This window comes from Protopterus annectens, chromosome 8.part0 (assembly GCF_019279795.1).
Source record: "Protopterus annectens isolate FY-2018-M chromosome 8.part0, PAN1.0, whole genome shotgun sequence".
In the NCBI taxonomy this organism is placed as follows: Eukaryota; Metazoa; Chordata; order Ceratodontiformes; family Protopteridae; genus Protopterus; species Protopterus annectens.
This window is the reverse complement of record NC_056741.1, coordinates 1157643680-1157659870: the sequence shown is the minus strand read 5'-3', so window position 1 is coordinate 1157659870 and position 16191 is coordinate 1157643680. Positions and strand designations below refer to the sequence as shown.

At 37.8% G+C, this 16191-nt stretch overlaps 1 protein-coding gene across 1 annotated transcript in view; it reads right to left on the bottom strand.

Moving 5' to 3' along the window:
- The window catches only part of LOC122808418 (cilia- and flagella-associated protein 70-like), a 165790-nt gene extending 151587 nt beyond the window's left edge, over nucleotides 1-14203 (bottom strand). Inside the window, exon 1 of the mRNA XM_044079381.1 lies at nucleotides 13966-14203. The gene's annotated coding sequence lies outside the window, so the exon portion shown is untranslated. The remainder of the gene's footprint in view (nucleotides 1-13965) is intronic.
- Between the last annotated feature and the right edge of the window lie 1988 nt (nucleotides 14204-16191).

The following is a 16191-nucleotide window of genomic DNA, read 5'->3' as shown; positions in this document are numbered from 1 at the left end:
TAGTATTCTTCCCAATAATACAAAAGTACAAATAAATTTTACTACTGGAGATTCTGTAATATGTTCTAAAACCACAGTCATTACAGGCAGCATACATTGGGTATATGTTCTATCAATATTAACAGGTAAACCTACCTCTGTTCATACAGACCATTTGGTTAAAATCTCTTCTACCTGTAAAAAGGTAGGCAGACAGTATCAAAAGGTTGTAGTACATTTTAACATTACATTCCTAGACACAGGCAAATGCCGATACAAAAGAGCTTGGTATGATACTCTGCTAGGAGGCCTGGGCACAGGCATTGGAGTTATTAATGCAGCTGATGTTGAAATTCTATCTAATCATTTAAAAGTAGAGGGGGAAGATATCTCTCAGATTGTACATTTACAAGCATATTGAAATCCAGAAATGTGGAAAACACATTTGCACAATATAAATTATCAGCAGCAATTTTTAGACAATTGTGATGCTATATAGCTACATCAATTGAAATATGATGGTAATATGACATTCTTTGTAAATTGGACAAAATGCACTATAAAATCGTTCTATGTGAAAATTCAAAAAAATAATGTACAAACTGAACTGATGTTACAAAATGAAAATGTTTGGTGACAATTGTTTAACAAATGGATGCCTGATACAGATTGGATTACGCTATTTACTGAAGTGCGGTGGTGCAGCGGTAGCGCTGTTGCCTCACAGCAAGAGGTTCTCTCGTTTGATTCTTGGTTGGAGTGCAGGGAGTGCTTCTGTGTGGAGTATGCATGTCCTCCCCGTGGTTGGGAAGGTAGAACGTCGAGCTGGCACCTTGGCGTTCGTGAAAATCTACTGTCAATCATTAGCGGACTGGAGTACCGTTGTGCCGACCCCTAACCGGGAAAAGACGAAAGACCACAACAACAACTGAAGTAACATATTGCACTCCACAATACTGCATAGGGAAATTCACACATTATAATGTTACTGATACCACTATGTGTCAATTTACGGTATTACCTATGATATTTCTCATACCAGAAGGGTATGAGTATTGGTTGTCACAATTTGAAGATAATCATATAGATATGAGAGAAAAAACACATAAAACTGAGTATTGTACACAGACTCAAAAATGGATTCATTTGTGAGCAGCAGTCACCTGTCTATGAACCATGTTTATTGCAGCATTCTGTTAATTTGTGCAAATGGACCATTATACCGTCTTCTTTTCAAATGTTTACAGAAGTGGCTTCTCAATATATTTGTCTGGTTACAGATCAAGATGTAGGTCATAATTTAAAATTTCCTTTTGTAGGATGTTTATCACATGTTGATTTCCTTAAATGGAATAAGAGCTATGTGTTTACTGAAACCATAGAAGTAAATATTTCCAAAAATTGGAATTATGACAATACAGCTTTCCAATATATATGTATCCTTGGATAATTTAAAAAAAACATAATGAACAATACTAAGATTGTCAGAGAGTATTTGGAAAAAAGAAATAAAAGTAGTCTGTATTATGAGGCATTAAGCATCATTGCAGAAGATAAACTACTTACTTTGGCTGAAAAGACCAAAAAAGACACTGCTCACAATTTGTGGAATATGTTTACTGTTTGGTCAAAATCAGGAAAAAAACTGTTATGTTGGTTGATACAGCCTGTATTGTAGTGTTAGGTATTATAGTCATATTAACTATCTGGATTTGCTACCTAAGTTGCCATTTGCAGAAAACCTATAGAATCCAACAAATCATGATGGTTAACCTACATAAATTAGAAAAGGTTTCAATGTATACAACTGAAGTCAAAAATGGACAGTCTTTTTCTGCTTTTTAATTGAAAAGAGGGAATTGAGAGAGTAACGAACAGGTTAAAAATGGATTTCAGTGGATTTTTTTCTGAAAATGTAAAATAAATATTCTGCATTTCAGTGTGTAGAGTGCACTTAGTTTGAACTCTTGGCAAAAACATATAGCTTGGCATTCATGGTTAATAAGAATCAGACGTAAAATGTTTTATCTCTTATAAACTGTGCAGCTTGCGAAATTTATTATCTACAAGCAGGACAAGATGAACTCTTGTATGCAACTGTGTTGCATCAATATGATATGCAAGATAGGCCAAGGATGAAATTAGTTATTCTTCTGGACCAGAATGTTTAAGATATGGAAAACAAACTATCAGCAGACCAGCTTGAGAGGAAAGACATATTCTGGCAAATTTCCAAAACTGCTGATGCAGGCAGAAAAAGAATGGGACTTTTTCTTTTGTAAGAGAGACTTTGATTTTTCCTATCCTTACAGATCTGATGCTGTAAGCTGAAGTACGGTTTTGTTATTTGTGTATATCTTTCATTGTTAAGCTAAATGTAAAAATACCTTGTATGCAGTAAACGAATGTCGTAACAGCAGAACTGATCTCAGTGTCTTCATTGAGTAAAGGTACAGACTACCTAAATAGTGTAGTGCAACTTTAAATTTTACAATACTTATAAAAATAAATTAGGCTATTATTTTTAGTGACCCATGTACTTCTGCCTGGGATACTTCAGTGAGTTCAATTATATTTATTTATTTATTTATTTGACATTTGTTTACCCAGGTTGTCTGACTGGATCTACAGAACCCATTTTTAGCAGAGGCCCAGGGCAAAAAGGTGTGCCATTGTGCTTTACACTTTATACATATTTAACAACATTGTTCTATTTAAAAACTTATTTTGAAATATCTGAACTGTACTTCTCTAACTGGAGGTACGGGTTCAAGTGGAGACAGGGACAAGTAAAATACAGCATTTTAAAAGAGTATCTAAAAGTAGCATTTGGCTTTGTAGCATTTTTATGTCTGGTCTGAAGCCGAGATATTTTCTTCTGTTTTATGAGATATACGGAATGCTGGCACTTGGCATTCCAGGTCTTTAGTAGTTAGCACTGCACCAGAACTGTTATTCTTTTACTAGAACTCTGACACTATAGTAGATGGTTTACAGTGCAGTGGTAACAATTTGTTTAGCAATTTGTGTAGAAATGGAGAAGAGACACTAAATAAAAACTGTCTTATTTATACATTGCTTGGTACTGCTGAAACAGATGATTTATAACTTCTTGGCTTGGCAGCAGCTTTGACAGCTGTCAGAACTATCTAAGCATGATACATGGGTCTGCAAGTTTTCCATCAGGATTATGAATGTGTTAAGGAACTTCAGAGTGGTGGGAGTCCTTGGTATCCCTGCTTCAGAGAAGGTGTACACCGCATGTGCCAAGCAATACATATTTATTTATTTATTTTCATTTGTTGACCGGGACTGTCCGACTGTACATAGGTCCATTTTCAGCAGAGGCCCGGGGAGAAAAGCTCCACAGTTAAAATAAACAGACAGTAGTTACATTAGATTACATAGTGACTAACAATTTGATTAACATAGCAATTAATTACAAACATATTTACAGATGAAGAATATAGTACATCAGTAGACAACTAGAATCTTTATCTGTGAAGTACATAACAGACATTAACAAATGTTACAATAAGAAGTTCCTGCTGTATAATAAGTACTAGGCTTATGAGCATCTGAGCTTGCTATAATCAAGGTAGTTAGTGGGATGGAAAGAAAAGTAGTGGTTAGATGGGGTGGGTGCTATTAGAGTGGGAGTTGCAAGGGCATAGCCAGCATGTTTTTAGGTGTGCTTTTAGTAAAGTTTTGAAGTGGGTGCATGATTGTACGGAGGTAATTGTGGGTGGGAGGGAGTTCCATAATTTGGCTATGGCGCAAGAGAATAGTTCTTCATCAACAGAGTTATTGGCTTTAGTGATCTGCAAGTGATTTTTGTTGCTGGATCTTAGTGGTCTGGTGGTGTGATAGGGTTGGAGTAGATTCTGGAGGGATGGGACATTTAGTGGATGGTTTACTAGTTTGTGGGCAAGTGAGAGTTGATACCATTGAAGGAGGTGAGGGACTTCAAGCCAGCCCAGTTCAGCAAGTGAGAGACAGTGGTGACTACGGTAGGATGCCCCTGTGGAGAATTTGGTGATTTTGTTGTAGCAGGTCTCTAGCTTGTTTAGATTGCATTGCCTTAGGTTGGTATATATTGGAGAGGCATAAAGTAGGGTGGAGATAAGGTTTGAATTTGCTATTGAGATCTTTGCTGCTTTGATGAGAAGTTGCTTATTTCTGTATAACGCTCCTAGTTTTTTGTGGACTTTTTTTATGGTCATGGATATGTGAATGTCAAATTTTAGTTTATTGTCTATTTCCACTCCTAGCAATTTGGTGTGTTCAGTTGGTTCAGTGTGTTCAGTGTTCATATCACTTAAAGCACAAAAGAAAGTCAAATAATGTACAATACTGTTTTGCAATATTTGTTGACAACTGGGTATCATCACAGATTATTATCTAATTATGCTTCAAAATATCAATGGGCAAAGTGTATTTAATGTTCTTTCCCTATGGTACAGCACAAGGAGTTTTAATAGATAAAAATGAATGAAATGTGGCATTTGGGAAATGTGTTTTGGTTATATGCAGAGGTGTAGCCAGACTTTTTTTATTTTGTACTCTAACATCTTATAATGCCACACCCACACTTAAGATTCAAAAATTGTATACAATTCTTTAAATGATCTCCCAATAAACTTACAAAAGCAATTTCTATCTCTTCAAAATGTCATAATAATAATTTCGCCTGATGCCCTCTATAGTTTTAGATGAATATTGATATCTTAGTGTAATTTTACTTTTTTCTACCTCCTGAAAAAGGATAGTGTAACTTAATAAGTTTATGTTACATATGTCAGCTGGAAGAAATACTGTAACTTAAGTTTATTGTATTTATTTATTTATTTTACATTTGTTGACCGGGATAGTCCGACTGGATACATATCCATTTTTAGTGGAGGCCCGGGGAGAAAAGCTCCATACAAATTACAAAAAAAACATACATACTACAAAAAACTATTTCAAATATACATGTAAATCACATTTTACAAATTCCATATTGCACATGAATTTAATCATGTCTGTAAAGGGTATTTTTTCTTAATATGACAGGCAAAAGGGGAATCCTTCCGCTCTATAATTAGCTAAACCAATGTGCCCTCCTAACAAATGTTATTAATAGAAAATTCTGTTTACATTATGGATGATGTGGAATATGTGCTGCAAAGCATTGCTTCATTCTGATAGTTGTGCAGTTTGCATGTCAGTCTTGTACTCAGACAACTTTATTGTGGTGTGGGTGGGATAGTGGTATGTATTATAAAATTTAGTTGCTATCACTAAGTATGCTGCATACAACTGATATGATGTAGCCATTAGACTGTTCTAGACTTTCTGGTTCCTACAAGCCATAATGTAATAATCAGAGCACATTGATTATTCTTTGTTACACCCTTGATTTTACATGGATAAAGAATAATTTGGATTTTAGTGAACTAGTCACTGAAAAAAGAGAGAAGAAAGAAGAAGGAAAACTTGTATGTTGGGGTAGGGAGTTGCAAGTCAGCATGCATGTAATTGGTGTACTTTAATACATGAAAATTTAAATCCGTTTTCAAAAAGTATGTCAGGAGAGATGTATTTTAAGTTTATGCATATAGTGACTTGCCCCACTCTCACTATAATCATTAGTACTGGGTGTGCAAAGAAGTCCCTGTCTCTGCAGATAATGGATTGTGGAAATCATTCATCCAGGGCAACTTGGTGTCCTAGGCTGCTAAGCTGCAGCCCTTCCAAATTATTTTTTTTTCTTCTTATGTATTTTTTTGGCTGTAATTTTTTAATTACCTTTTCTGTTCTCTGCACCCAGAACTTGCATCTCATGCAGCAGCATATATACAGGGTTCTGATTTCTTTAAAAAAGGTTGGCTTACTCAGTTACAGCCTTGCATTTGGGTTTACTCCCCCATTGAAAGTAAGAAAATTATGCTTTATTACATGCCCTCCTGCTGTTTCAGAAGGCAAGAAATGGCGCTTATGTAGAGGCTGGTTGGGCTATTTATTTATTTATTGACCAGGAAAGTCCACTGAGTTTGAGACCCATTTTCAGTGGAGGCCCAGGGAGAAAAGCTCCAAGTTACATGAAAATCATTACTTGAATTTGTAAGGAAACAATTACTTATAAAGCAAGTGAAATAATATAGAAAACTATCTAAACAGCACATATGTTGTAAAAAGGCACAATACAGTAACAAAAATATTTAACAATACAGTTCAAATTAAACAGTTAGAAATATTTAACAATACAGCTCAATATTTTTTTGGGGGGGGTAGGAAGAGGAAAAGGTAAGTGTAGTGGGAAGGTGGAATTAGAGAGTTAAACTTAAAGGTAGGATAGATATAGTTAGAATCTTATAGCTAGGTGGTGGGAATATGTAGTTTATAAGTGTATGTATTTAATGTTAGTATTAAAAGTAGAAAGTGACAGAAGAGAAAATGTTTTAAGATAGTTGGACAGATGTATGGAGTAGGACAATAAAGATTAGGGATAACTCATGGTATAACAGTATGACATATACACATGTATACTTGCTATGTGAAGCAGTTTTGCTAGATTAAGGAGGCTGTGGACATGTGTTACATGTATAGCTGAGGTTATCAGTGAGATGTTGTTTTAGTTTTCTTTTAAAGGAGATTATGTTGTCTAATTCTGTAACTGATGATGGGAGGGAGTTCCACAGCTTAGTTATGGAATGGGAATAGAGGCAGCTACCTGCTCTTTTACTAGGTTTTGACACTTTAAGTAGGTGTTTGTTGTTAGAGCACAGATTTTTGGATGGGATGTAAGGTTCAATTATATTTTTCAGAGAAGGGCAAAACCCGGGTTTATAAACAAGTTTATGGGCAAAGGTAAGTTGTGTGTAATGTAGGTAATGTGAAAATTCTAGCCAGTTTAGTTCTCTAGTGGCCTGTCAATGGTGGGTATGATTTGGTTGGGCTGATACGAATTTTGCAGTCTTATAATAATAGGACTGCAGTTTGTGTTGCAAAGAGACGTGGAGATTGGTGAAGGTAGGATACCCATAGAGTAAGGCTGGAAGGAGAAGACTTTTTGAAAGTTTTATTCTGATGAATTTGTCTAAGTATTTTTTGTTTCTGTAAAGTTTTCTTAATTTGAAGTGTCTTTTTATTGCATTATTAATATGCAAGTCAAAACTAAGTTTGCTGTCAATAATAATTCCAAGCAGTTTGGCCTGATTTACTAACTCTATTTGGGTTTTGTTTATGGAGAATATAGTAAAGTCTGTGGAAACAGGTTTAGATGCAAAGATGAGTAGTTTAGATTTATTAGGGTTAAGTAATAGCTGTGATTGGTTTAGCCAGAGTTCTATGGATATAAAGGCTTTTTGTGTTAACCTTTGGCGGTCAGAAAAGTTATTGGAGGTACAGATTATGGTTGAATCGTCTGCATATTATATGATAGCCTAGTCAGAGGGAACTTTATGTAGGTCATTTATAAAAATGTTGAATAGTAGGGGTCCTAAGATTGACCCCTGGGGCACTCCTATGTTATTTGGAAGAAAGCTAGAGAGGTTACTCTGCCAGTTTACAGATTGCTGTCTGTTTTCAAGTAACTAGTGAACCAGGTTAGGGTGGCATCAGAGCACCCTAGTGATTGCAGTCGCTGTATAAGTTTAATATGGGAGACTGTGATGAATGCTTTTGAGAGATCCAGTAACAGGACTGATGTAAGTAGGTTACTATCTAGGGCATTATAGATGAAATTTGTGAAGGAGACTACAGCAGTAATGGTACTGTGGGATGGTCGAAAACCATGTTGTGTAGGGGATAGTAGGCTGTTGCTGGTTAGATATTCAACCAGTTGTTTGTGGATGCATTTTTCCATTACTTTAGATAGAGGGAACAGTATGGAAATGGGTCTAAAATTAGATAGGTCATGAGGGTTCCCACCTTTATGAAGTGGAGTGATTATTGATTTTTTTTCAGAGCTGGGGGACTGTGTGTTCTGCAAGTGATCGCTTTATAAGAATACTTACTGGGAAACCTATTGCCTTAGCACTGATTTTGAAGTATTCTGGGGGAGATTATCAGTGGATAAAGAGCCTGGTTTCAGTTTGCCAAGTTGTTGTTCTTTCGGCTTTTCCCTGGTTAGGGGTCACCACAGTGGAACTCCGGTCCGCTAATGATTGGCGGTTGATTTTTACGATGCCGAGGTGCCAGCCCGACACCCAACCTTCAACAAAGGCATGCCCATTCACGCATGTCTTTCAAATGCCACTCGACCGCAGGGAGGACATGCAGACTCCACCCAGAAGGTGCTCCAGTCAAGAATCGAACAGGAGAACCTCTTGCTGTGAGGCAACAATGCTACCGCTGCACCACCGTGGCTTATTTGAGAGGTTGGTACAGGTCGGAAGTTAAAGGATGGTATGGAGCTGATATTGCCTTGAGGTATGGTGGATAGGTTAATGGCGGTTGGGGTATTGCCTGCATTTACTAATGTAAGGATAATATCAATAACATTTTTATTAAATATTTCAGCGATTTTAACTGGGCTTTTGTTTGGAAGTGATGGGTTTTGGGTGATGCCAGGATTTAGTAAAGAGTTGACAGATTTCCAGAAAAGTCTGGGATTATTACTGTGGGTGTTTATTTGTTGAGAGAAGTAAGTCTTTTTGTCCTAATTAATGGCCTGTTTTGCTTTGTTTCTAAGTATTTTGAAGGCAGTTTCGCTGGGTGGGGTCTTATCTTTTCTCCATTTGTGCAATGCTTGGTCTCTATTAATTAGTAGTTGTTTGGTTGACTTAGATAGCCAAGGAGCATGATTATGTTTAACTCTCTTTTTTCTTATGGGGGCTATGGAGTTAAGGGTATCTAGAAAGACAGTATTGAAGTAATGTACTGCTTCATCTAAGGGAAGATATTTCAATGGGTTCCACTTTAGTGTTTGCAATAGGTTGCAAAAGTGAGACTGGCTAAAATTGGCTAGATTTCTTGATACATTTGTATGAATGAATGCTTGGGGTGGAGGCTGATAGTCTGTGTATCGGGGCTGGTAAGTGGTCACTTAGGGTGTTGGGAAGCGTGTTGGGATTGGAGTAGTATTGTGAGTGGGATACTAATATCCAGTCTAAGATGTATTCAGTGTGATTGTTTGTTGTGTGTGTTGGGGTTTGTAGTTGTGTACATTTGAACAGACTGATGGAGTTTGTGGAGTTGTTAGGTGTTAGTTTAAGCCAATTTATATTAGTGTCACAGAGGATGATGGTTTCTTTGGAGATGTAGTGGTTAGACTATGATAGGAAATCTTCCAGTGTTGGGATATTGGGACCTGGAGGAATATAGATGGTGCCAATAGATATTTGTTTATGGTTGTTAAAAAATAGTGATGCTAACAGGAAGTTGAAAAATAGTGATGCTAATAGGATTTCCATATTATTGAAAGTGGGAACTATTTTTGGGTGGGGTATTATGTTTAGATGATTGCAGTATATTAATGCTAGGCCTCCCCCTTTATATTGAAACCTGTCTTTTTGTAATATCTGATATCAAGGGGGAAGTATTTCTGAGTCTGATAGCTAGAGTTTGAGCAAGGTTTCTGTTAGAGCAACTATATCAGGTGTATACTGTGTAAGCCATGCATGGAAGTCAGATAGTTTCTTGCAGATACTATGGATGTTTAACATCACAATGCAAAGGTCTTTTGGTGTTTTCACTGAGAGTGATCTAAAGTTGTTAATATGTTGGGTGGGAGACAGTCCAGAGTTTGGATAAATATATCCACTTTGGCATAATAATGTGAAGATAGCGGTTTGGATTGTGGATGAAATGTAATTAAGTATGAAGTATGTGTATGAGATGTATAATTGTTTGATTTTAGGTATATTAAAACACAGTTTTATGGAAAGTGGTGGTGTCTCTGTGATTGAAGAGTGATGGTGAAATACCAGAGTAACTATTTTGGAATGAGTTATGGTATATGTATGCTGTATTTTTTGTTGGGGTTAGTTGGTGTAGTGTGGTGTTGTGAGAAGTGAAGTGCTAGAGAGTAAGTAGGTTAAAAAAGGTTAGGGATGTTACTAATAGAGTTAGAGTGTGCATGATGTGAGATGTAGAAGGGTTTTAGTTGTTTTGGGTGTGGGAGGTGATGAACTCAGGGGGCTAAGGAGGCTGGAAGTGGCCTATGATGTATAAAACTAGAGATAGTTGGGGTGGGAGAGAATTGGGGGAAGGGTAGGGGAGCAGAGCAGAGCGAGCTCACCACACCCCTGCAGGGCTGAGACTGAAAAAAACTATCAGTGGAGGACTAAGGAAAGGTATGTGGAATCAAGCATTAAACTTTATTGAATGGGGTTAACAATTATATACTTACGGGAGTGACTGTGCACCAAACCTAATTAATAGGTTTGGGTAGGCATTGTAATAAGTTTGCAGCAATTATTTAACAGGGATAAATAAGTCACTGTAAAATAGTAGTAGGCTGAAATATAGGCGGGTAGAACCATGTAGTGATCACTAAGAAGAATATACTTTAACCAGATATTGACCGGAACTAGACAAAACAGCAAGCAGACGTTACCCATTGGCTCAGAATATGTCAAGTGACAGATGCTTGAGGTAGACTGCAAAGCAAAACTGAAGGAATTCTCAATGCAGTGGGGCTTTGGCACCTACAGAATAGTTGATTCTTTCAGTGCATAAGACAGTGTGAGGATGCCGTGTAGCATAATGACAACAGCACTTTGCTAGATGCAGAAAAATGCAAAGAAGGAAAAAGGAGAGCGAGAAAGGGTGGGAGTGACGGTACAACCAGAAAGTAGAAGTTTGTATGGCAGCCTCCAGATAAGATCTGTGGATACACATGAAAAAAAAACTTTGAAGCAAAATGTGGCAGCAAAAGGGACAGCAAACAAGGACTAAAGTGGTATTTTAAAATGCACTGTGAATTACCCAGTCTTTTTTGTTAGTTAATAAGTATTTTTTTTCTCCCCTGCAGCTGATCATCAACTGCCCCACAACTCTTCTTGTTCACTAGGTCTACCCGAACTGTCTTAACCTCTGCTGGGCTCAGGTTGACCCTTGTCTGGAGCCAGTATGGAAATCAGGGTTGCTGACGAAGTGTCATGCTGCATGCTGGGGAGTTTACCCTACCTCCCATTCTCTTATGACAGCCTTGACAGCCCTGTGATCAATCACTGTCCTTGGGAGGTGCATATATACTTTCACAGGTGTGCAACTTCCTGACTGAGTGGCTCACCACTCAAGTAGCACGGGGTTGAACAGGCTTGTATGTTGCATATTGCAGTAAGCCTTTAGGCTGCCTGTCTATCTCTCTCCCTGTCTTCCCTCAGGATGGGTAAGGCAACATCAGCCACTCACTCCCATCTTCCCTCAAGCACCTGTGCAACAAATTGAACACAGGTGGTCTTGGGTGCAGTAAGAGCTTTATTACCCTCTGCCATGGGGTTGCTACTTATAAGCATTATAAAAATATTCTTAAGGGGTGAGTCTATATATAAGTTATATCCATTTATAATCTATACCTGTGTTGGCTGCACTAGGAAGTTTTTTTTTTTATGTTAGAGTGAAATATTGTCAGAATAGAAAAAAGTTACTTTTCAGTGAAATGGCACTTGAACAATTGCAGAGAAAGCACTGCTGCCTTGTTTAGTCAATTTTGTTAAAATGGCAATGCAGTGTATGTATACATACACACACACACGCGTACACACACACACACACACACACACACACACACACACACACACACACACACACACACACAAAAAAAAATTCTGCTGTCATAGATACATCATTCTTTTAAAGCTGGTTGTATTTTTAACCTGGACAAAGTCCAGATGATACAAATCCCTTTTCTACATATATCTTTGGTACTTTGGCATTATATGCTGTGCTGTTGTTTATTTTATCAAGCCCAGTAGACAAAACTAAAATGGCCAGAAGTAGCCACTGTTATCAGCAATGCAAAGAAATGCAGTAGGAATTTTGAGATGTGCCAAGCTCATTTACAGCCTTGCCGTGTCAATAAAGCTTCAAGGTTAGTGTCAGCGTCATAAGTAGCACTTTCACCTTTGGTACAGAAGGTTGTGGGGTCTATTTCAACATCAGCAAGATGGATTACTGCAGTGCAGCCTAAGGGGAAATGAAGTCTACTGAGTGACATATGGTCATTTCTTTTATTGAAGCATTGTAACCAAAAGGCAGTCTGTGCGAGGTGGCAAAGAATTAATATACTGTGACCAGGAGGATGGTGGTCTATGTACCCACAGTAGGGTTACCACCTATCTCACTTTGCGAGGGACAGTCCCTCTTTGGGTAATTGTGTCCTGCAAAAAAACTGTAAAAATGGCAAATGTCCTGAGGTTTTAGGACACATTTATTTCCTATATTTTATGTAATAGTTGCATAAAACAGTTACTCTGTATCTGAAACACCTAAATGTTATAAGAAACAGAATAAGCAACTAAAATGCTGCAAGAATAAGCTTTTATTTAGGCAAAAAAAGTGAAGTTATGTCCTTTGTACTGGCCATGGCTATATTTTACCCTGCAAAATCTGATGTTTGTACCAAAAATGTCCCACTTTGGGCATTTGAAAAGGTGGCAACCCTATATCACAGTGGCATTGGAGTATGTCATTATGTCAACTCTTTTGGGGGTATGGCTTCTTGGTGAAAAGTTTTTATTATTTATTTATTTTATGGCTGCACCTTTTCTTCCAATCTGAAGTTTACATTACACATGTTGTCCACATAAAAGTGCCAAAGACATTACAAAATCCTGAGAAGAAAGACTGAGCAATGTGAAGCAGACATACTAGTTAGTTAGTTGTCTTTTTTGACTGGGGAAGTCTGACTGGACAAAGCACATTTTCAACACAGAAGGGGGAGACAAACTCCATCACAGTAAATTTAAATTACTATATGAAGACCAGGATATGAAAAAAAAGAAAGTTTAAATTACAGAAGATGCTAATAAGAATGAACCACGGGTAATGTAGTCAGCCCATAGCTCTCAGCCTCTTAACCCCAGAATCAATGACCAGTCCAGAAACCCCAGAATCAATGACCAGTCCAGAAATAATCAGGAACAACTGGGGACTCTTAACTTGAGAAGTTAACAAAATAAGGTAATGTGAAATAACACGCATCTTCTGAAGTAAAATAAGTTTATAATTCTAATTATCGTCATCACTTATTAAGTGTAATCCAACACCTTTTCTCTTCAAATTGTCAGTTATCCAGTTCGGGAGGTATGGGGGGACACTTTTTTTTCTTTCTTTCTTTTTGGGGAGGCACTGCTAAATTTTGAGTCAAAATCAGTGACAGACGAAAGGTTTGTAGTCGCAAACATATACATATTGTAAATGTCAGTTGCTCAATTTGTGCAGTTAATAATAAGTAAATTGTTGATGAAACACATAATGGAAGAAACACAACTGAACAGGAAAGTACACATTCGCAATGTGCTCCGTTATTCAAGAACAATGGCTTACATATACGAGGGATAAAATGCTTGTCTTAACCATCACCGATACCTATTATAAAAAATGTGATATATCCTTGTCTAATCGACGTAAATCCGGTTATAGTTTGCAAACCTCTCAACCTCTTTGCGGAATATACAAACCAAAAAAAGAAAAAATGGGTGGGGGGGGGGGGCGCAGAGGCTTAAACCATGGGACTTCTAGCAAGTTTCTCATATAACAGCAATGTTTAACATATGCCTCCGTGTTTGGACATTTGTATTTTGAATTGACATGCTTTTTCCGAATGATATGAAGTCTGTCATCATTGAGAGTTTTCAATCTTCAGTGATTTGCCAGAAAAAACACAAATTTTAAGAGGGATAAAAAAAACAACAAACTATGAGACAAAATCTGGAGATTCTGCAAAACTCTGGACATCTTGCATGTTCATAGTACTTGTTAAAATATATGCACACAAGCGAAAATAAAAGCAGATGGCGTAGTGCATGAACTTATTTAAAACATTTTACTTACCGTACCATTCACGTATAAAGTAAAAAAATAAATCAAAGGCACCGTTTCTGAAATAAATCTTGAAAAAATATGTTCAGGCACTTGTATCCAATATTCCTCTGTCTCAGGTCAGCATTTTAAGACAAGCTACAAATGTTTACAGGCACCATTCAACTCTCCACAAATGACAGAAGTACTGCATTGGAACTGCCACCCTGGCGTCCGCTGTCTCCATGGGAACAAGCGCAGACAAAAGTGCCGCGAGAGCAAACGAGAAGTGGAATCAACATTTAGCCCAAGGCGATTTTTTAATAGATATCCTATTGGTTATCAAGCACATGGACAGTCAACACTGCACTCAGTGGCGATCGTGTACTGTACTGGCTCACCAAATGCGCAGTAACAAGGCCCGCCCCAAACCCTCCCCCGTTGTTGTACTTCAGTTGGAAGTATTCAATATTCATCCAGTGTGCATGAATATTTATTGTTTCCGAACTGTACGATGCCGTAATTATTTTATGTGCTAAACATGAAATGACAAGTTTTGAAAACAGAGAAAGTATGCCTGTAATCATATTTATATCTGTATATTTAGGATGAATTCATTTATTTGCAGTTGTTGGAGGCCTTACTTATTTTGGTCAAAAATATTGCTTAGTCTGAAACAATGAATGCTGTGTACTGAACAGACAGCAATGGTTTTGCATTGTTCAGAAATATATTTCGATGTTTATTTGATCATGAGATACAGATATTTAACAAACTACTTAACTGTCCCTGATTTTATCCCAAAATTCTGCACCATCTTTCCCAGTTCCTCGTAACATTGTCGATTTGGGTAGAAAAGGTGGAGGGTTATGCTTAACAAGTAATGACAGTAACTAAAGTTGTACGGTTGCACATTCTCTTGTTCTATCAACTACAGTTAATAGTAATAATATTTTTAAAAAAGTGTCCCCCATTTGTCCATGATTTATTTCTGGATTTGTCCGTGATTTTGGAAATTAAGATGGTGAAAGCATGGGGGTGTTTAGGTGAAATGGCAGTGGAGTTTTTAGCCAGATTGTTTAATGAAATCTTGAAAAGTGAGAGGATGCCTGAGTGAGGAATGGAGAAAAAGTGTTTTGGTACCGATTTTTAAGAATAAGGGTGATGTGCAGAGCTGTAGTAACTACAGATCGATTAAATTGATCAGTCACAGCATGAAGTTATGGGAAAGAGTAGTGGAAGCTAGGTTAAGAAGGGACGTGATGATTAGTGATCAGCAGTATGGTTTCATGCCGGGAAAGAGCACTACAGATGTGATGTTTGCTCTGAGAGTGTTGATAGAGAAGTACAAAGAAGGTCAGAAGGAGTTGCATTGTGTTTTTGTAGACTTAGAGAAAGCATATGACAGGGTGCCTAGGGAGGAGTTGTGGTATTCTATGAGGAAGTCGGGAGTGGCAGAGAAGTATGTAAGAGTGGTACAGGATATGTACGAGGGTAGTGTGACAGTGGTGATGTCTGTGGTGGGAGTGATGGATGCGTTTAAGGTGGAGGTGGGATTACATCAAGGATCAGCTCTGATCCCTTTCTTATTTGCAATGGTGATGGACAGGTTGACAGATGAGATCAGACAGGAGTCCCCGTGGACTATGACATTTGCAGATGACATTGTGATCTGTAGTGAGAGTAGGGGACAGGTAGAGGAGACCCTGGAGAGATGGAGATATGCTCTAGAGAGAAGAGGAATGAAGGTCAGCAGGACTAAAACAGAATATATGTGTGTAAATGTAAGGGAGGGTAGAGGAATGGTAAGGATGCAGGAAGTTGAGTTGGTAAAGGTGGATGAGTTTAAGTACTTGGGATCAACAGTTCAGAGTAATGGTGAGTGTGAAAGAGAGGTGAAGAAGAGAGTACAGGCAAGATGGAGTGGGTGGAGAAGAGTGTCAGGAGTGATTTGTGACAGATGAGTACCAGTAAGAGTGAAGGGGAAGGTCTACAAGACGGTAGTGAGACCAGCTATGTTATATGGGTTGGAGACAGTGGCACTGACAAAAAGGCAGGTGTTAGAGTTGGATGTGACAGAGTTAAAGATGTTAAGATTTGCACTGGGTGTGACGAGGATGGACAGGATCAGGAATAAGTATATTGGAGGGTCAGCCCAGGTTGCAAGGTTTGGAGACAAAGCCAGAGAGGCAAGATTACGTTGGTTTGGACATGTGCTGAGGAGGGATGCTTAGTATATTGGGAAAAAGATGCTAAGGA